We start from the raw sequence: 23,582 nt of genomic DNA, 5'->3' as shown, positions 1-23,582 counted from the left end.
TAGTTAAAAAAAAAAGAATATATATATATATATATATATATATATATATATATATATATATATATATATATATATATATAGCCAAAGCCACTGCCAAATGGCTCATTTGCCATTCGTTTTTTTTTCTTTAGAGCCGTATCAAATTGGGAAAAGAAAGATAAGCAGAAAGCTGTGGATGAAAATGAAGAAAGAGTATCCACCTCTTTTTTGGATGGTGGAGTGCAGAGTTATTGGCCAAAAGAAAGCAGCTGATCACGTGCAAAGCACATGGGATGAAATGCAAGTTATTGAAGCATATGTAATCTAACCACCCACATGGAATCTTCGACCAACAGACCAAAACATGAGATATCCATGCCCGCGTAATGATTGATTCCTTCAGATTTTTTTCTTTTTTGTCTGTTACTGGGTCCAAATTAAGAAGAGTCCCTTAGACATTTGTTTGTACTTAACGGAGGTCTAAATTTTAATCATTCAGATCTGAGATGTTAAATGCGTTTGTTTTTAAAGTGTGAATCTTAATTATTTAAATTTTAATCATTAAGTATTTTTTTTTTATTTCACAACCACTTAATAGGTCCGAATAGGTCTGTATGATTAAGATTTATAACAGATACTTAATTTAATTAAGATACTATCATCCATATTCTTTATTAATTGCCGCATCGCCTACCATTATCAACTACCACCACCACACCACCATCATCATCATTACATAACCTCCACCATTATCGACTATCACCACCCACCATATCCATCACTGCCGCCACCATCATTCTCAACCACAGTCAACACTCATTCATCTCAACTACCACAACTAACTATCCCATCAACATCAACATCAACAACCAGAGCCGGCACTATCCATCATTATAACCTACCACCACCCACCATCATCTTCCTCAATCACAACTACCATCACCACCTGCCATTATTAACTATCACCACCCACCACCACCATCCCCAATCATAATCGCCACCATTACCAATCACCATTAGCTAGCTACTACTTTGAACCACCACCATCAACCAAAACTACCTCCAACCATCGCCTCTAGTTGGCATTCACCCGTTAGCCATCACCAACAACAACTATCATATTTTAAAAAATTATATATTTTATTGATAGAATATTAGATTAATTAATATTTCATTTGAATTTTATGTTTATTAATTTTCAAATAAAGATAAATCTTATACATTCAAATGTTAAAAATCAAACAGTCTTAATTATTTAGTATTCACATCTTAATACACATCTTGATATTCAATTGTGTATTCAGATTCAGATGTCTTAATCTTAATTCACATCTTGATATTCATACGTGTATTAAGATTCAAACGTCTTAATCTTAAATAAAACAAATGAGGCCTAGTCTTCATTTTATATTCTTCATTATCTAGTAATATGTATGTTTATCATGCAACTTCACGTGCGACCAAATATATTGTGAAAAGTGCACTAATTCATGCGCCAATAATAGGTGATAGTGCGATTGAAATCCAGAATCTCGGTCCACTCTAATATCATATAACATCGCATAAAACACTTTAGGAATTGATGATTTCATTCACACACTGGTGCTACATCATGTACGCGGTTTAATTAGAGAATGAACAAAACAGAGTAATAAGGAGAGTTAGGGTTGTGATATAGTTCAACTACTGCAAAAGGCTATCTAGAGGAGTTTGACTTGGGATAACTCCTTGGTACATATGTCATCCAATAACATTACTCTCTCCCTTCAATTCCAAAAAGAATGTTACGGTCCAGAATCAAATGAGTTATTCTTTGCTCGTAACTTTTTTTATATACATTTTAAATATTCTGAAATATTGTATATATATTATTTTTAAAATTTTAAAGATTTTATATCCGAATTCGCAATTAAAATTAAGAAATTTGACTCAATATCAGAACTGTATAATTCTTTGGTATGGAGGGAGTATCAAGCTAATTTGTTTAGCAAAATAATTTGAGATAATGCAATTTTGGTCCTTTTACGTACTATTTGTAGATGAATTGATTCGACAATGACTCAAGTAAATATGCTTATTTGATTGGATATTCTTCGATTTTCAGTTTGTCTCATTTTCAATTATCCGCGTGCTAAAATTTGAAAAATTGGGGCCGAAAGAAAAATTGGGCAAGAAAAAAGAATAGTATTATAGTGACAAAATAGAAGCCAACTGCATGAATGGAAGGCTCCGCGTGAAGAAAGTGTACGCAGGTGCATGCGCGAGAAGTATGCCAGATTAACGCAGAGCTGTGCCAAACAAGTCCGCTCGACTTAATATGAAAGGTGAATAAAGACGCATCCAAGATTTAAATGCAATGGGTGTAACTTTGTATTAAATTCATTCACTACTGGAAAATGACAGAATTCCGACAACCAAAACGGTCAGAAATCGGTCGGAAATCACGAATTTCCGACTACTTTCCGACCAAAATTGGTCGGTCGGAAAACAGTCGACTGAATCCGTCGGTGATTTGCGATCAAAGTAGTCGGAACGTTCAAAAAGGTCAGATTACAAAATATTTTCAAACTTCCGACCAAAGTGGTCGGAATTTTACCGACCGAATCAGTCGTAATAATATAAATAAAAATAAATATTTATTTAAAATTAAATAATAAAAATATAAAATTTTCGATCGAATCGGTCGAAATTAATAATTAAAAAATAAAATTTATATAATTTCCAACGGAATCCGTCAAAAACTGTTAAATATTAATTTTGTTTTTAATTTTCGACCGATTCGGTCGAAAATCTAGGTGTTTTTGGAAAAATCTAGGAAGCTGTCCGACTGTTTCTGTCAGAAATCAGTCGAAATTTTCTGTAAAACTGGCTAGAATTCTGCTCAATTTTGAGCTTCACCACCTGTCAAACTATTACAATACAATAACGCCAATAACCAATCAACAAATATAACATTTAAACCAACAATACCAACCATTAACACAATCTAAACCAACAAAATCCATTAAACCTAATAATTTTGGGCATAAAACATCCAAATAGTATCCCACATTCAAGTTTAAAAACAAAACCTAAAGTTATCTCTCACAATCAAGTTTACCAATCAACCAAAACACTGCACCTAAACTACTACACAATAGATTCAGTTTGTTCATCCTCATCATCAGATAGATCATGCCCATATTTTCTCATGAATTTCTGCATCTTAACGAATGTTCCGAATTGGAAGTCCAATTGTTGCTTCAAATCACGAATTTCTTTTCTCATATCTTCCATATGTTCTTGATTTTGAGAAGAAGAAGAATTGGCTAAGAGTGGATTTGGATGACCTGTAGGTCGACGTACTCCAAGTCTGTAGACTTTGCCTTTGTTTACTCCACCCGCCACCTCTATCCACAATGAAGCCATATCATCATGTCTTGGTTGAGTTGAAGGAGGTTGAGTTTGTTCCCATTCTTTCACCATTTTATGATAATCTTCCTGAAATGAAAACATAACTATTATGTAAACAAACTGATATTAATAAATCATAAATAATTATGAAGTTAGTATTTTACATATGTGTCCGACGCACACGTCTCCACCAAGTGTTCTCTTGTACCGTCTCTTCTTTTTCTTATGTGTCTCCTCGAATACCTCAGCATGACTCATATCTCGCCCTCTTTTCTTTTCCTTCATAACAAAAGGTATGAGTTAGAAATTACAATCGTAAAATTCTATATGTAAATCTAAGAAAATTTTTATAAGTAATTACCAATCTTAGTTTGTGTGCCGCAAAACTAATCGAACCTCATGTGTGCAAATATGCTGACTACCATAAACGCTCGGGTGTGCAGCAGCTGGTGAGCCACCATGTTGACTACCAAGAAAGTCAGGTGAAGAAGATGGTATAGAAGGTGTGGGTACAAAGTTAAAAATAATGTTATTTTGACCTCCTTTGGCAGACATATAATAATACTAAACTGAATTATTAGATGGAGGGGGGATAGTAAACATGGTAGATGGCAATTAAGTTGACTGATGAGGATGAGGAAGAGGATTTCGAGGAAGAGGAGGACTCATATTTGGCATACTAGAGGTAGTTGGAACAAATTATTCTTTCTTCTTAGATTTCATCTTTTCCTTCCCCTTAGATGTCATATCTATAATATAATCATAATAAGTAAAAAAAAAAAAATACAACAAGTGATAGTAAATATAAAATAATTATTCTACAAATTAAACGACTAAAGAAATAAATAAACAACCTAACAAGTCATCAAAATATAAAATAATTTTGCAACATAATAGATAATTAAAGGAATAAAATGCTTAACATGTCATAAAAAAATATACAACAATTCTTCAAATATATTATACTATTATATATATATATATATATATATATATATATATATATATATATATATATATATATATATATATATATATATATATATATATATATATATATATATATATATATATATATATATATATATATATATATATATATATATATATATATATATATATATATATATATATATTAAATATTTTTCATTAGGGGTGTACATAGGTCGGATTGGTTCGGATTTTTCAATTACCAAATCAAGCCAATTGTGACGGGTTATTAAATCTAAAGACCAAACAAAATCAATAAAAGTCAGATTTTTTAATCTTGGTTTTTCTCGGGTTTTTCAAGTTTTCGAATTTTTTTGATTTTTTTTCATAATGTATTCATAGCACAAAACATAGAATTTGTGTTCCAAATATGTAACGATCCGACCAATCGTTTTGAGTATTTTAGCCATGATCACCTATTTATTGCCTCCTCTATGTTATGTTGTGGTTATGTGACTTGCCGAGATGTTTGGTTTTGGTTTCGGGGGAATTTCAAAGTGAAATGAGACACAGTCCCTAAGTTGGAGTTTTAAGTTGAAAGAGTTGACCGTAGTTTGACTTTAGTGTAAACGACTCTGTAATGGAGTATTGACGGTTCCAATAACTTCGTATGGTAATTTTAGACTTAGGAGTGTGTCCGGATATTGATTTGGAGGTCCGAAGGTTGTTTCGACTTGAATTGGCAAAAATTAGAAAGTTAAAGGTTTGGAAGGTTGAGAAGTTTGACCAGAAGTTGACTTTACTGCTATCGGAATCGAATTCTAATTTCGGAAGTTGGAATAGGTCTGTCATGTCATTTATGACTTGTGTGCAAAATTTGAAGTCAATCGGAGTTGTTTTGGTATGAATCAACATTATTTTTGAAATTCGGAAGTTCATAGTTTCAATAGACTTGAATTGAGTTGCGATTCTTAGAATCGATGTTGTTTGATGTGATTATGGCCTCGATTAGGTCCGTAATATATTTTGAAACTTGTTGGTATATTCGGACGGGGTCTCGGGGGTCACGGGTGTGACTCAGATTGAATCGAGAAAACATTTGGGCTTGTGTGATTGCTAAAGCTTGGGTGTGTCTGGTGCAATTGCACCTGCGCACTTTGGGCCGCAGGTGCGGCACCGCAGAATCGACCTTCGAGCCGCATAAGCCAAGTTGACCTTGCCCAGCTGGGATCGCAGGTGCGGCCAGAAGCACGCAAAAGCGGACGCGCAAATGTGAGTGGCTTTCCACAGATGCGGTTGCACATATGCGCTTATGCCTTCCTCAGGTGCGAGCCTTGAGTGCTTGAATTGGAACTGCACCTGCGATGGATTTTTTGCAGGTGTGGTGTCGCAGGTGCGACTCCATGCATGCATGAAGCGAAATCCCTGGGCAGAAATAGGGTCTTCGAGGGTTTCATCTCATTTTTTATTTTTGGACATAATGAGCTCGATTTGTTGCGATTGTTTGAGAATATTTCGAGGGAATCATTGGGGTAAGAGATTCTAACTCGGTTTTGGCTATATTATATGAATTCATTATTATTTTCATTATTTAATTAGTGATTTGAGTTGAAAACTTAGAAAAGAATTATGAAAACTTCTTTGACTAAATTTTGGGATTTTGAAAGGTGATTTGAGGTCGGATTTGAGTAATTCTTGTATGGTTGGACTCGTTATTGAGCGAAACTTTATTGTTCGAAATAGTTTCCTATAGTTTATGTTTATGGTATGAAGTTGTTTTGGCTAGATTCAAGCAGTTCAGAGTTGGATAATCGAGGGATAATCGCGGGAAAGGCTTACTAGTGGATTGAGTTAGCATGTTTTGAGGTATTGTCTTGCCTAACTTTGTGTGGGAGAATTACCCCTTAGGATTGGTGTTATTTTGTGTTAATTGTGATGTGTGGAAGCCATGTACCCAAGGTGATGAGTGTGTACACGGGCTAAATATGGTAATTGTCCGGTTCTAACTATGTAGATCCTTTTTATGCCTTTAATTGAGTTAACATAATAAGTTATATTCATCATCTTTAGTCTATCTTCACATGCTTTACTTGTCTTATCTCTTACTTGTTAATTGCCCTTACGTGTTTAGTTGAAGTTATTCTTTCTTCTATTCCTTATTCATTATTTAACTGTTGTGTTCCTTACTTGAAGTTCTTATTCTTGGAATACCTTATTGTTGAAATTGGTATTGAGTTATAAAGTCCGCGATTCACATTGAGGCAAAGTTATAAAGTTATAAAATACCATTCCTCTTGAGTTATTCACTTTCGGTTGTTATTATAAGACTCTTGTGCATATTATGGTTGAGCCATTGACTATTTATTGTGGAAATACCATTATTGTTGACTTCTTTGGTAGGTTCTGTTATTGGGCACTTAAGATGCGTTTTGTGATATTGATACGTATGCGGTGATATAAGGTTTGTGGTTGAAATGCATGCGGTGAGATAAGGTGGGCTTGATATGCGTGTTGCTAGTAGGGGAACTACTTGAAGCCATGCAATTTGATAAGGTGGGCTAAAACACGAGATGTTATTTCGGGAAAACATATTTTCAAAACTAAATGGATGGCTCCCGCGGTGATATAAAGAAAGATTGTAAATTATTTTGTTATTTGATACTACGAGGCGATACCTCGGTAGTGCTTCTTGTTGATACTTTTCTATTACTTCACTTGTATTTTGGTTGCTTGTTTCCTTGACATATCATTCCCTGTTTTTTTCCGTGATGTATTATTTGCCTTAGTTCGGTGTAGCAAATATTGGTATATTTCTTTATTGTTTCATTTCGATTGTTATCATTATTACACTGTTATATACCTATTTAGTTTCTCATTTATTGTAGTAGGGCCTTGACCTGACCACGTCACTACTTTACCGAGGTTAGGCTTGACACTTACTGGGTATTGTTGTGGTGTACTCATGCTATACTTTTGCACATCTTTTTGTGCAAATCCTGGTACCTCTTACCAATCCAGGCACCATTGTGACGAGCTCAGCTTCGAAGACTTCAAGGTATACCTGCCGGCGTCCGCAGGCATTAAAGTCCCTCTTTATCTAGTCTACTTTATTTTTAATTCCCTTTTATAGATATTGTTGTATAGGGATGATCAGTACTTACTCGTAGAGCTTGTAACTTGTTATCACCAGATTTTGGGAAGTTTGTTTATGTTGAGTTGCGAAATTTTCTTTATAATAGCTATTGAGTATTGAGAGTTTTATCATTATTTCAGTCATATTTTGCATGTATATTAGGCTTACCTAGTTTTAAAGATTAGGTTCCATCACAACATCCTATGGAGGAAAATTGGGGTCATGACAAAATATTTATTTAATCCTAGTAAGAGAGAACTATATAAGGTATTTTTCAATAAAGTAACATAAATATGAGATGAGTCATGCCATTATATTAAAATATTCAATAATAAAGATAATAAAATCGCATAAAAGAATTATTATTAATAAGCCATAATGAAAGCAAATATAATTTAAAATTAAAATTACTAAGTTTCTAAAATAAGTACGACTAATAAGTACTATTATTTACATAACTAAACATTAAAAGAAAAATAGGTTATGCATTTTATGTAAACCATGAAAAAATTAAGAATACATATCCAACACTATTTTTATTTCATAGTACAATTGAATTGCATGTCTACGTTTTCATCTAGAGGCGGCCCAACGGTAAAGCAGATGAAGAGACTTCTTTGGGCCGCCTACCGAATTGTTGTAGTTACATATGTAAATTTTTCTTTAAGAATATTAGAAATAAAGTAAAAAAATTTCAAGGTAAGATGGGACCTTTGGAGAGGAAAGTAGTATTTTGGGATTCACTCCCTATTTAACGGTGTGAATATTTACCTTCTTGACTTATTTTTTTAATATATAAATATTACTATTAATGAACCCACATTCTTTTTATCTCTTTATAACCTTTCTATGTAAAAGTGCATTCACTTTTACTATTCTACACTCGTTTGGTCTTCTCTAGAATCCAAGTGTTAATGTATGAGTAACTATTTTATAAGCTATTCATAAAATAAAAGAGCATAAATACAATTGTGACCTCTTTTGTTTGTTCTCAATTTTTTTCATTACATCAAGAATATTGAAGCAGTAAAAATATATGTAGTTATATCTATTTGTTAAGTCATGTGAATAACAGTTATATTATTATTCTAGTATGAATAAGAAGCTCAAGTAATCATACAAACAAATATAACATGCAACATGTAAAGGCATATAGTAAAACAAGGCATAAAAGGCCTAAGATAATACCCCAAGCATGGAAAGCATATGGTACCCATATATACGCTCGCCACCTGAAATATATGTCACACCCAAATACGTAGCATATAGCACATAAGTTCATTTTTTTAAAAATTTCGCAAGTCGAGGTTAGGCACGATAATTACCTTCTCCAAAGAAGCTTCAAGGGCACCTTTTACTTTTTCTATGGCCTCCAAAAGTCTACAATCTGCCAAAGGATACTTAACGAGATCAATCATGTTATAGGAATTAATCCCATAAGAAAAAGACTCAATCTTTAATAAAATTACAAAAGTCAATAAAAAGTCAACCCCGAGTCCATTTAGTCAAATTCTAAAATGAGAGCCAATCTCGGTGACCTATGATCCTACAAATCTAAATATATAATTAAATTCTCATTTGGAGTCTATTTGGATAATCAAAACTCAATTTGGGTGATTGTAGTTATTGGTCTCAAAATCTTCAATTATCCTTGTTCAAATCCATGTTTTGATGTTAGATCTAGAGATAAATTCATGCATAAACTATAGGTTTAAGTTATAAATACTTACCCCCAAGCTTGTAAATGATGATCTAGGTCAAAATCCTCCAAAATTGAGCTTCCAATTCTCCAAAGTGAAAACTAAATTTGAAGTCATAAAAATCGAACCCCTTTTATACTTGCTAGAAGTTTGATTCAGTATTACAGCCACCGTGCCACGGAGAACTGGGCATTGAAGCTTTCAAGCTTCAGTTCCAGTGCTACTGCCTTCGTGCCATAGTGCTCTTAGTGCTGAAACTAGCAACTTTCTTCTCCAAATGCCCGAATCTCACCCTCCCTCCTCCCTCTTTGGGACCCCTTCAAACCATCACAACTAGTCCAAATACCCTATATGAAGTTATCTCAAGGCTCAAAACAGGAAGACAAACACCATAACTCAAAATTAAATCCCTAATTAAACTTATGAATCTTTATTTTTCAACATTCATGCAATAAGTGCCAAATTACATCCGAGTCTCTTAGGTCCTAATCTGAACATACATACAAGTCCAAAATCATCATATGAACACATTGAAAATTTGAAACCATGAATCTTAGCTCGTTTATTCAAAATATTAACTTACGGAAAGTCTTAAATCATAGTTATCCCCTCTTGACCCGTTCCACCTATACCGGCATCATAAATCATCAAATAAACTTACGGGAAGTCTTAAATCATAAAATGAGATGTTAGAATTCAAAATAACTAGTTAGCTCTTTATTCTCTCTTACTTAAATTAATTTTTCGTTCTCAAACATGCTAAGAATCGTTCTAAAATTGTCGAATAGCTATATCACCTGGCTACATAAATATCTACGAGTGATCTCATGTCAACTTTGTACAGATAATTTCGTTAACAAATCTTGACTGAAGACTCATCCACTAACCCTAACTTATAAGCTTATAATCCTTTAAACCCAACTTCGATATCAAACATCATTTTGATTCTTGAATATATTCACCGCATCAATCTCAATATCTGTGTCGAGTAAAAAATATACTTCTAGAGAGAAATCCTATATTATATCATATACTTCAATAACCATAACTAACCTTCCATTTAGGCAACCTCTTAAATAAAACATCAAACAATTGCTAAACTTTGTTCCGGCAAAATGCCTTGATCTAGTCTTACCTTACTTCTACGATATTATTATGCCCCAAATGAAAAAGAAACTTCCAAGGACATACAACGATCTACCACAACTCTAAGTCACGTACTTCTCTTGTCCCAAAAAGAGCTTTTGTCTTTTTCTGAACTATCTTAAAGTATTTTTGTTCCAAAACATTCTTAACCTAGTTCGAATATGCTAATTTTAAATTGTTAACTTTGTCTTATCGGGTAAAACAATCCAAACCATACACACCATAAATTCTACACCAATCTTTAGATGACATGGTTTGTGTATTATATAGTAGTAATTGCCTTAACATGTCATACCTATAGAAAATAACAGATCATCTCAATCAACCCCTTAGTCAATAGTATACACTCTCAACAGGTTTTTGATTGTCTATACAACTTACTCAATCTATCTGTCAGGTAACGGATAAGCAAACCCAACCTAACTTAACTCGTGCATCCAACCACATGACACAACTTTCATGATCACACAGTGAGTTGTCACTCTATCAAATCTGAAGAATCAGGCTTGTGCAATTTACTATTCCCTCCCTTCTAATTTACGTGAACCTGTTTGATTGGACATGAAATTTAAGAAAAAATGAAGATTTTTGGAATTTGTGGTCCTAAACAAGTCAAAAAGAGGTCCACAGTATTTGTGTGGTTATAAAAGCTTTTCATTAAGGGTAGAATTGGAAGTTTAAGCTAAATTAATTCCAAATTTAGAAAACGTCATTTTTTTTTGGAACAGACCAAAAAAGAAATATGTTCACATAAACTGGAACGGAGAGAGTACTATTTAGACAACATAACAACCTTTCAGATGATATCTCGGTAGTAAATACTACTCCCCCGTTTCAGTTATGTGAACCTATTTCCTTTTTGGTCCGTTCCAAAAAGAATGACCCCTTTCTAAATTTGGAAATAATTTAGCTTAAACTTACAATTCTACACTTAATGAGAAATACTATGAACCCATTTTTGATTTGTTTAGGACCATAAATTTCATAAGTTTTTATTTTTTCTTAAACTCCGTGCTCAGTCAAACATGTTCACATAAATTGGAACGGAAGGAGCATGTTGTATAAGCAAGTGTGACCCAACATAGGATACACAATCTTAATGGGCCTTTCACTAGACATCCCAAATTGATTCAAAATCATTCTAAAATAGGTAGTAAGTTTTCCACAATTCCTCAGTGACTCGTCCTAACTTCCACTCATGCGTATCTAGCAAGTTTCTAACCTACCAGTATCAACTCAAATATCTAACTAATATCAACTCACTTATGGAGAAGCAATATCTTGTATTGCAATATCTTTTATCATTTCCCTTCATGTCCTTCCAACTACATAGAACACAAATGAACTACTATACCTTCACACAACCTAAATTCTTTGAATGATCCCAATAGTAAGTCTTTGAAGTCCTTACTTAACCCAGTTACAATTACAATACAAAGAAATAGGGATTATACCTTTATGGGCCTTACTCCTCAACCAAAAGATCTCCAAATGAGGTATCTCGCTACAGTTAGGCAGATCCTTCCCATATCAAGTACTATTAACCATATGCCCCGTCAATCTCAAGTCTTCTCAAGTCTTCCTTTTTAGATACACGCAAACGACTATCTAACCATTAGCACATTTTCACTTACCACAAACCAAAGATATTTCCGCCTCTACAAATTTGATCTCTAAACCTTAAAATGCGAGAATCCTCATCCCAGTGATCTCTAACTATCTACCCAAATACAACTGTAAAGTCACACCTACAAGTACATCAAAAAACGTATTTTATTCAATCCTTCCATGTAATGCAACAAAAATCTGAATCTCATTGACTACCTATCACACAATTACCATATAACTTAGTCAAATTGTCTATAGACTTCATTCATGATATGTATTATACAACCATATTCTTCGCTGGTGATGTAAGATCGTACAACCATACCCTTAAGAAACTCAAATCTTCCGTTTTCTCTCCAACTCAAGATCTTCTGTCCGAAGGTGAATAGCAACCTTTACCAATCAGTGTAACCTCACATAGCTCACTATGACTTAAATGAGACCACCACTCAAGTATGATAACTCTACTATCAACTTCAAATTCCCTAATAGGATAGTTCTTCTCAATAACACCTCATTATCTTAGAAGCGTAGATCTTAACTTAATTTGTGAGACAATTCCCAAAACTTGCAATAAACTCTCCAATCTTGTAGGCAACATAAACTTTAAAGTTATGGTCAAAATCATCTCGAGCTCCTCGAAGCTGACTTCAACACAATACAAATATTAAAACGTAATCTCTCTAAGTCAACCAAGTTGCATTGGTTGTCAAATCCAAAAGCCTAGATACACGGAGCCTGTAATTGTAACAACCCCGCTGATCGCTATCTGTATTTTAGTCCCATTACCCTATTTTATGCTCCATGTATATGTTCAGTGCTATGTGACTTGTGGGGATGATTGGCTTGGGTTCAGGGAGGTTTTGGTGTGAATCGAAACACTTAGTTTCACGGTAGGAGGCTTAAGTCGTTAGCGTTGACCAAGATTTGACTTTTGTATATTTGACCTCGGATCAGAGATTTGATAGTTCTATTAGGTGTGGATCATGATTTTAGACAAATGTGTATGTCTGTAGTTGGATTCCGAGATTCCTTGATTATTTTGCCTTGAATTGGCGAAAGTTGAAAAATTGAAGGTTTAGAAGGTTCATAGATTTGACCGGGAGTTGACTTTGTTGATACTGAGTTCATATTATTATTTCAGAAGTTGAAATAAGTTATGTTATTTGGGACTTGTTCACAAAATTTGAGGTCATTCTGATTTGATTAGACATGGTTTGACATGAGTTTTGGAAAGTTGGAAGTTGATATGTTCCTTAGGCTTGAATTGAGGTGAAATTCGTGGTCTTGATATTATTTTGTGTAATTTGAGGCCTCGAGTTGGTTCTTGTTATGTTTTGAGATTGGTTGGTGTGATTGGACTGGGTCGTTAGGGACTTAGGTGCGTTTTTGATGATTTTATGATTATTTCGATGTTGTATGGCAGTTCTGGCATGCTTTTTTCACACCTGCGATGTATTGGGCACATGTGTGAGTCTGCAGAAGCGGACTTGTGGCTAGGGAGGCTAAGTGTGTAGATGCGGAGTTGAGAGCGTAGAAGCAAAGGTACCTCCCCAGAAGTGGATGCGCACGAGCGATAAGGAGTCCCCAGAAGTCCCCAGAAGAGAATGGACGAGATTTAAGTGACTTCCGCAGATGCGGTACCGTAGAAGCGAGATTTTGGTTCGCAAATGCGAGGACTGTTGGATAGAATATTTATTTTGAGGTTTTGATTATTTATCATTATTTAGAGTTTTGGAGCTCGGCTAGAGGCGATTTTTGGAGGAATTGTCACTACAATTTGGAGTAAGTAATCTAAACATGATTTTGATATTGGATCTTATCTCCCCATGGGTTATTACACCTAGACTACAACAACAATAACAAAAACTGTAATTAAACAAGTAGAGTCTAGGGAGGGTAATGTGTACGCAGACCTTACCTCTACCTTATGAAGGGGGATAGACTGTTTCCGATAGACCCTCGGCCTCTTGTATTTTGTAACCAAGGACAACTATTTGTCGAGCAAAAAACATTACAGCTTACAAAGGGTACACCAAGACTTTGTGGCCAAAGGATGAGATTGATCACTGAACCTACTCTCCTACGTAATATGCTACTACAACAAACCTTAATACACCTAGTAAGTAAACATAAATCTAATAATTTTAATTAAGTTTGAAAATGAAGATGTCAATATGTAAGGAATCTTGGAAAGAGGACCTCTTTGCCATGCCAGTTCATGTATATCATTCACAATATCAAAGACTGAATTAGGTTGTGCAAGTTTCAGGGCGTTCTCTGACACCATTTTCAGTTCATCACGTTTGGTGGTAACCATTCTGCAACTATCCGAGCTGTTTCCTAGACTATGTGATTTAAAGGAAAAATTTGGGGATTTTTGATTTGATTTTTGGAGAGTGAAAATTGGTGATTTGGGGGTCGGTTTGAGGTCGGATTTGGGTGAAATACATATATTCGGACTCATATTGGAATGAGTGTTCGAGATTTAAAAATATATTGTGTTTGCGGAAGCGGGCCCGGGGCTGAATTTTTGGTAGACTTTGCGTATTTATGTAAAGATCAAAGCTTTGTTGTCACGAGCCTAATATTTCACATTTCTGATCGTGATGACACCTAGTCTCTAAGACTAGGTAAGTCTACCATATGCTGAGATTTAATAGAAATAAACAACTTAATTATTAAAATAAAATGATAATGAGAGTCAACAATAGTCATACATCCCCAAAATTGATAGTACGGAGTCATACGCTCTAATGAGAGTCAACTAGAAATCTCAATACAACATTGTTTTGGAATGAAAATTAAACAGTAGTAAGGTAAATATCAGAAGGTGACTCTGAGGCCTGCAAGCGAGATGACAGGTATACCTTGAAGTCTCCTCTGCTACTCAAACAACTAGCTAGAATATGACATGCTCCAAGGTACCTGGATCTGCACAAAAATATGCAGAAGCATAGTATGAGTATACGAAAAATAGTACCAGTAAATATCAAGACTAACCTCGATGGAGTAGTAACGAGGTTCAAGTCAATACATTCACCATACATAAAAAGAACCTATGCAGAATATAGGTATGAAGTTAATAACGGAACTAAATAAATAAATGATAACAAAGAGTTAACATGATATAAAATAACAAATAATCAAATCACAGTTAAATACAAGTGAAAAAAATTAAGGAAAGCAATAACACTTCAAATAATCAATCCATTCTGACACAAGATTTACAACAAGAACCATTCCGAGGTACCACACCTCATGTACACGTCTTCCACATAATTGAAATAGTACAATTAAACCAAATCCTACGGAGTAGTTCCGCCATACAAAGTTAGGCGAGATACTTACCATAATTACACCAAATCAACACTCAAAAATAGCTTTTCCTTTAAAATTCACCTCCTCACGGCTCAAATCTAACTAAAAATGACTTTATATCATCAAACAATTCAAGAGAAGCCAATTTTGATTACTAAAGTTAAGATCCTTACACAATTCCCCAAAAGTCAACAAAAATCAATCCCGGAACCACCTTGGTCAAAAACCCTAGTCCAAAGATAGATTTCGACAACCCATAACCCCACGAGTCCATATATGTGTTTTGTTTTTATGTTCGGATCCAATTCGACTCTCAAATATCAAATTTTTATTTCTTTAAAGCATAGACAAAATCCCCCAAAACTTCTCTTAGATTCTCATGAATTAGATGTTAAATCTCATAAAAACTCATGTAATATAATTGAAATTATATCAAAATAACTTTTTCAATAGTTGTATATGAAAATATCCCCCCAAAATCGCCTCCTACCGAGTGTAGGGTTCTAAAATGTGATAAATGAAGCTAAATCCCGAAAACTCACTATTTTTTCAGATGCAAAAGTCGCAAATGCGATATGGGGTTCGCAAATGCGAACCCCGCAAATGCAAAGATTCCCTTGCAAAAGCAATGCCTTCTGAACTCAGGGGATATTGCAAATATGGCAAGGACTTTGCATTTGCAAAGTCTACCCCAAAGCGATCATTTTATCGCAAATGCGGACTTCTCTTGCCCAGGTGCCTGATCGAAAATGCGATCGATAGTTCACAAAAGCAAACCTGACAGCCTCCCAGCCCACCTTGCAAATGCGACTCCCGCCTCGCAAATGCAAGGTTCACAAATGTGTACAGTGTTTCGCATTTGCGAGACCTGCAATACCTGCCCAACGATAGAAACTATGAAACATTACCAGACCAAGACGAAACGCATCCGAAACTCACCCGAACACTCGGGGCTCCATACCAAATATCCTTACAAGCTCAAAAATATCATACGAACTCGCTCGCGCGATCAATTCACCAAAATAATGTCTGGAAGCACGAATCGAACATCTAACACATAGAAAATCACAATGAACTTAAGAAACGCTAGAAACACAACCATATTTCTGATTCCTATCAAACCAACTTGGAATGACACCAAAATTTGAAGACAAGTTCCAAATGACAAAATGAACGTATTTCAAATCCCGAAACCAAAATCCGAACCTACAGTCAAACTTAAGATATTTCTAAACTTTCAAATTTCTAACTTTCGAAAAAACAACCCAAATCAACATAGGAACCTCCAAATTCAATTTGGAACCTTCAAAACACCATTACAGGGTCCTTTTCACAAAAATTAAACTCGATCAATATTTCCAACTTACGCTTCTAAACCAAGAACCAAAGGATCCAAACCAACCCATAACCTCCCTATCCTCACAAGTCATAAAACCACAAATTTACATACGGGAAGCTTCAAGATGGGAAACAAAGCTCAAATACACAAAATGACTAGTAGGGTCGTAACATTCTCCACTTCTTAAAACAACGTTTGTACTCGAACAAGAAAAGAGACATACTTGAAGTGAACAACGTTCGTCTCCTCGACGGCTGACCTCTTGAACCTTCACTGACACAATTTTATTTGACCTTAACTTCAGGACCTGCCTGTCTAAGATAGCCACCGACTCCTCAACATAAGTCAAATCCTTGTCCAATTGTACTGAGCTGAAATCTAATACATGTGAGGGATCACCATAACACCTCTGGAAGCTGGGTGGTATTGCAAGTCTATAGGCCACCTCACCCACTCTCTCAAGGATCTCAAATGGACTAATATACTGAGGGATCAACTTTCCCTTCTTCCCGAACCTCAATATACCCTTCATGGGCATAACTCTGAGCAAAACTCTCTCACCAACCATGAATGCCACATCACGAGCCCTCCGATCTGCATTAACTACCTGGACAGTGCTGTACATAGCCGATCATGAACCAACTTCACCTTCTCCAAAGAATCTTGAACCAAATCAGTGCTCAACAACCTAGATTCCCTAGGCTCAAACCATTCAACTGGAGAATCACATTGCATCATATATAAGGCCTCATAAGGAGCTATCTGGATGTTTTATTGATAGATGTTGTTGTACGCAAACTCTGCCAGCGTTAGAAACTGATCCCATGAACTGCTGAAATTAATAACACATGCACGTATCATGTTCTCCAAGATCTGAATATTGCGCTCGGACTGCCCGTCCATCTAGGAATGAAATGTCATACTCAGCTCGACATGAGTGCCTAGAGCACACTGCGTGGCTCTCCAAAAATGTAAAGTGAACTGCGTGCCTTGATCGGAGATAATAGACACCGACATACCATGAAGACAAGCAATCTCCCGAATATAAATCTGAGCCAGCTTCTCTGAAGAGTAGGTAGTCATGACTGGAATGAAGTATGCAGACTTGGTTAGTCTTTCCATAATAACCCACACTACGTCAAATCTCCTCAAGAACCGCGGAAGTCCAACTACAAAATCCATAGTTATATGTTCCCGCTTCCACTTCGGAATATTAAGCCTCTAAAGTAAACAAGCCGGCCTCTGATACTCGTACTTCACTTGCTGATAGTTAAAATACCGATCAATATACTCCACAATATCTTTCTTCATTCTTCTCCACAATATACTCGGGTGAATGGAATACCGCGAACTATGGGGCTCCTCAAGAATCAGCTCTCACAATCCATCTACATGGGGCACACAAATCCAGCCCTGCATCCACAACACCCTATCCTCTCCAATAGTAACCTCCTTGGCACCATTGTGCTACACCGTGTTCTTTAGGACAAGCAAATGAGGATCATCATAGTGACACGTCTTGATGCCCTAAAAAAAAGACCGAGAAACCACACAAGCAAGAACTGGTCTAGGATCCAAAACATCCAACCTCAGAACCTGTTGGACAACGCCTGAACATCCAAATCTAATGGTCTATCCCTAACTAGAATATCTGCAAGACTACCCATTCTTTCAGCCTTTCTACTCAAAGCATCAGCCACCACATTGGCTTTCTCAAGATGATAAAGAATGGTGATATCTTAGTCCTTTAGCATCTCTAACCACCTCTGTTGCCTCAAGTTCAGATAATTATGCTTAAACAAGTGTTGTAGACTCATGTGGTCTATGAACACCTCACAAGACAAGCCATAAAGATAGTGCCTCAAAATCTTCAGCGCGTGAACAATGACTACCAACTATAAATCATGTACTTTACAGTTCTTCTCATGCGGCTTCAACTAATGTGAAGCATAAGCGATCACTCTACCTGAATGCGGCACCCTTCTAGGTCAATATAGTCAAATGAGCTGTGATGGATAAAAAAAATCCTCCACAAAGCAGCGATATTACCCAGCCAAGCCTAGAAAACTCTAGATTTTGGTAGCGGTAGAAGGTTTGGACCAACTTTGAATAGCCTCCACCTTCTTCGGATCAACCATAATCCTCTCATTAGACATCATGTGGCCCAAGAATGCCACCTAATCAAGCCAAAACTCCCACTTGGAGAACTTAGCATATAACTTCTTCTCCCTTAAGGTCTGGAGCACGATCCTCAAGTGCTGCTCATGATCCTCCCGACTGCGAGAATACACCATATGCCATCAATTAACACGATGACAAAGTAATAAAGAGATATAGCTAAAATGCATTATTCATCAAGTGCATAAAGGTTGCTGGGTATTGGTCGGCCCAAAAGACATCACTAAAAACTCATAATGGCCATAACAAGTCCTAAAAGCCATCTTCGGAATGTCTAAAGCCCAGATCTTCAATTAATGGTACCCAATCTCAAGTCAATCTTTGAGAATACCCGAGCACCGTGAAACTGATCGAACAAATCATCAATACATGATAGTGGGTACTTGTTCATGACTGTAAGTTTATTCAACTGCTTGTAATAAATAGTGCCATCTATTTTCTTCCCAAATAGAACTGAAGCACCACAAGGCGAGTCACTCGGTCTGATAAAACCCTTATCAAGAAACTCATGAAGTTGTTCCTTCAATTCCTTCAAATCCACTAGGGCCATGCGATCTGGTGAAATAGAGATGGGGTGAGTGGTCAGCAACAAAATTGATTTTCGTATCAGGCAGCATGCACTACACGTCTGCTAGAAACACGTTTATAAACTCTCTCACTACCGGAACTGACTCAACGATAGAGGTATCAGCACTGACATCCCTCACAAAGGCTAAATATGCCAAGAACCCCTTCTCAACCATCCAATGTACCTTCAGAAAGGACACCATCATACTCAAAACATGACCCAATATACCTTTCCACTCCAATATCGGCTACTCTAGCATCGCTAGTGTCACGGTTTTGGCGTGACAATCAAGAATAGCGTGATAGGGCGACAACTAATTGTTGATATCCAATTTTGCCCTCATATTTTTCAAAATACATATATACTTTCAAAATAGCATTTTTGTATCATTATTTAGTTTACAAACTTATACAAGCAGTTTATATAATTTTTCATAAATTTTAGATCTTTAATATAATTTTCTTGTATTTAAATTATATGTAAATATCTAGTAATTATCCTTTTAAATTATTTTGTAATGACTTAGTTACCTAAAATAATTATTTTGCATATATAATATATTTTTCAAACATTTTATTTCATTCCATATAATTACATTAGCATTTTAAGCTATTTATTTAATTATATAATAATGGCCTATATTCATATACAAATGCTCCCTATTTATACTATTTGTGTAAAAAATAGCATTTTATATTTTTATAATGTTAAATCATTATTATTAATCATTTTAGTGCATAAAAAATATTTCACTCAATTACTAATTATTTTTATAAGTTATATTTGCTAAATTACATGTGTTTAAAAGGATGGCCCAATTTCTAAGTGACTTTTCGGACTAAATTAGCCCAGTACCTTATCCCAATAACCCCAGTCCAAATCAAACAACCTTTATAACCTAACCCGGTCGCGACCCATCTAATTATACCGCCCCAATCCCTATTTAAATTATGGTCGTTGATCTCTAAGATCAACAGCCCACAACTAGCCTACCCTTTTATTTGCCCAACCTCCAAACCCTAATCCCAATTTCCCTCTCACTCGCCGCCCTGGAACCCTCCCCCTTCTCTGAAGAACCCTAAATCACCGCCACTCCCTAAATACCTCTCCTAATAGGATTCTCTTCTCATTTACTTGCCATATCAGTGCTTTTCCGCTACTGGTTGTTCCTCCATGGTATCACTTAGCACTTGCTTAAACATGGCAAGTACTATCTATCTGATTCTTCCCATTCAATTTCAATCATTTCAATCTGGGCCATATCTCGTCTACATACGTTCAATACAATATTGTGTGAGTCCGATTACGTTTAGATTTCTGATGATTTACACTTTCCCTAAAAAAACTAGGGTTTTTTGGATTTCTTTATTAAATCGATTTCAAATTGATTTGCATGTTTTCTTTCCTTATTTGTTATTTAATTTACTCTGTTTCCTTATGGGTTTGTTCGATTTTTGACTGCTATATAAACCCCTTCATTTTCCCTTTGAGTGGGGAGGGGACTGAAAAGAATCGATTCTTACTAAAATTTGGGGGTTTTGCTACTCTCTTGCTTGGTATTATGTACTGGCCGGCTGAAAGCCAAGGCCATTAGCATTTTGTTACCTGTTCTTGGTGCGAGCATTCTCCTAAGTTCATCGAAGCTCTTGGAAACTTTGACGCATCGAGGTTTCTGGGTTCTTGTGGATATTTTATTCTTTATTGTTGTCCGTTAACTGGTAAGCTACTTGACTCTTGCAATTTCATCCCTATGTACCTTTGATTTGCATGTATTCTCGCCTCTAAAATTCCCGGCTTAATATGTTTTTCTGGATTACTTTTATGCACAATTTTTTTATTTCTACTTTGTTCTAAATATTTTAGCATCTAACTTCTTCCTAATGCTACTAGTTCTGAGTATGCCTAAGTCCAACTTGGATAATATGATCCTCTTAAGTGTAAGGGTGTCTGGATGTTCCCAAATACATGCTTACTTACTTTGTCCTTAATCTCTATAGTGAATTCTTCATACTTGTGTTAGAGCTTCCTATGTTAATTGTGAATTGTTTACCTGCTCTTCTGTCACTCAGCATGATCCCCCTACCCCATTAGTGATTGACTAATATCTTGATAGTTATCTAAACTTGATCTCTTTACCTTGTTTGAACTATTTTTCTTTATGACATAACTTAGATCTTCTCTAGTAGATTAGTCTATTATATTAATCCTAGAATACCTATATGTGTTTGCTATCACACACTGTCCTGAATCTCTGCAATGTCTGTCTTGCATGTACAATGTGTTGCAATTTGTATTAAAATCATTTTCTATCGACTATGATCTTGCTTCCATGCTAATATGTTTCCAGTCTGTCTTTTGTTCATTTGATACCATGTCTCTTCCAATGTTTATCACAATGTCTAAATACTTATCAGCATGACTCTAAGATGCATGATTAGCTTAATCCGAACCTCTTAGGTCTCAATCGGTTTAATGTCATGAATGATAATCTATGTATATCTTGCAAACCTGTTTCTTCCACAATTTCTTTCAATATGAGGCTATCTATGTGGTGCTTTGCTGTCCTGCTGAACCTACTGGCCTATTTGATTAATTACTCTATATGCTCAATTTGGCTATGTCTACTTTAGGATATGAATGTATCTCCTAACTTATATCCATTTTCCTCACTAGCAACTTATGCTATTCTAAATTCTCATTCTTAACCGGCTGAAAGCCAAGGCTATCTAGGTTCTATTGTTGGCCTCCCTAGTTTGAGCATTGCTTGGGGTCCCATTGATGCCCTTGTGAACTCTGACACACTAGGGCTTGGTCCTTAGTCACTCCCTCAACCTCCAAACAGTTCCTACTATTCCACTTCCCCTGTCATGTACTGTGTATCTGAATTTGGTTGTTTCAAGTGGTGCAACACTTGGTGTTGTGGTTAAGTGAATTAGTTTGGATTCTCCTATGGACCCTTGAGTCGTGTATTGAACGTGGCTCTCTGTTGAAGGCCTGGGTATGCTGTAAGAGATGTTGAAGGCCCAGGCAATGCTGGGTATTTATTTGGGCCTACTGTGGGCCTGTTCACTATTATGTAACATTGTTACTTTAATCATTATTGGGTCTGTAATAATCTTTGTATAAATAATTGGGGTTGTTAGTAAAAGGGAACGGGGTAGATTTTAATATTTACATGCGATGGGTAGATAACATGCCTATAGGACTTAATAATGTGTTTGTTATATGTGTCATTCACTCTCTATGTACACTATAGAAATCATGCCATTAGGAGAAGCACACACTCATACCACTTGTCTACTAGCAAAGCATGAGCTCAAATGCTTCAATTATCCTTTTTGCTACATGTTATTAGAAAACATTCCCATAGGAAATAAATATCGTTGAACTTTCCTTCAATTTGCATTGCTGCAGCATATATACTAGAAATCATGCCTATAGGATTTGGATCACTTCATTTGCTACTGTATCGCACTGATCACTAGAAATCAGGCCTATAGGATTTTGATCATTTCATTTTCTATTGTATCGTACTGTTCAACTATTAGAGATCCTGCCTATAGGGTATAATTACTCGTTCTATATTAAGGATGGACCTCTAAAATTGTTTACTGCTTGTTTATGCCACTGTCATCAAGCATAAGTAATTCTGGGCTCCTCCCAATAATCTTCATTACTCCTTACTGCATAAGTCTCCTAGACACAACAAGGTTAATCCTGTAATCTCAATAATCAACATGTATAATCCTGTCTATGAGCAATGCCTGGCCTCTGAAACTATTTATGTGCTTTGATGCCTTGTCACATAGAAATCGTGTCTATAGTGTTTAAGGTTCTTAATTCGGAATTTCCTAACATGAAAACTTGCCTTGCATGAATTTGTTGCTTAAGTGTGGAGGCAAACTTGAGCCCTTAATTGTCCATACTTGAAGTCCAATGTGTTTTTTGTATGTCGCCTAGTTTTGACATTTCTGAGCAGCCTAAGTAAGGTCTAGAACCACCCAAATAGAGGTCCAATACCTCCTGGGCCATAGGTATGGGACGAGTAGTGCACGCATAGGGTACGACTTAGAATTATATTAGAGCGCTTTTAGGTAAACAACTTTAACATAGTAATCGGGTAGCAGGAGATGATAGTCGCTGAATAATATGAGTAACTCCCTATCTTAAGGGAATTGCAAAGTATTAGTTATGTTGCACGAGGTGATCCTTTAGGCTAAAATACTTAGGACCCCCCTCTCTTTATATGTTATTATTAGATCTAAATAGTTGTATCCCTATATTCGC

The sequence above is a fragment of the Nicotiana tabacum genome, chromosome 9 (genome assembly GCF_000715075.1).
Source record: "Nicotiana tabacum cultivar K326 chromosome 9, ASM71507v2, whole genome shotgun sequence".
NCBI classification, from domain to species: Eukaryota; Viridiplantae; Streptophyta; class Magnoliopsida; order Solanales; family Solanaceae; genus Nicotiana; species Nicotiana tabacum.
Note: the sequence above shows the minus strand (reverse complement) of the source record.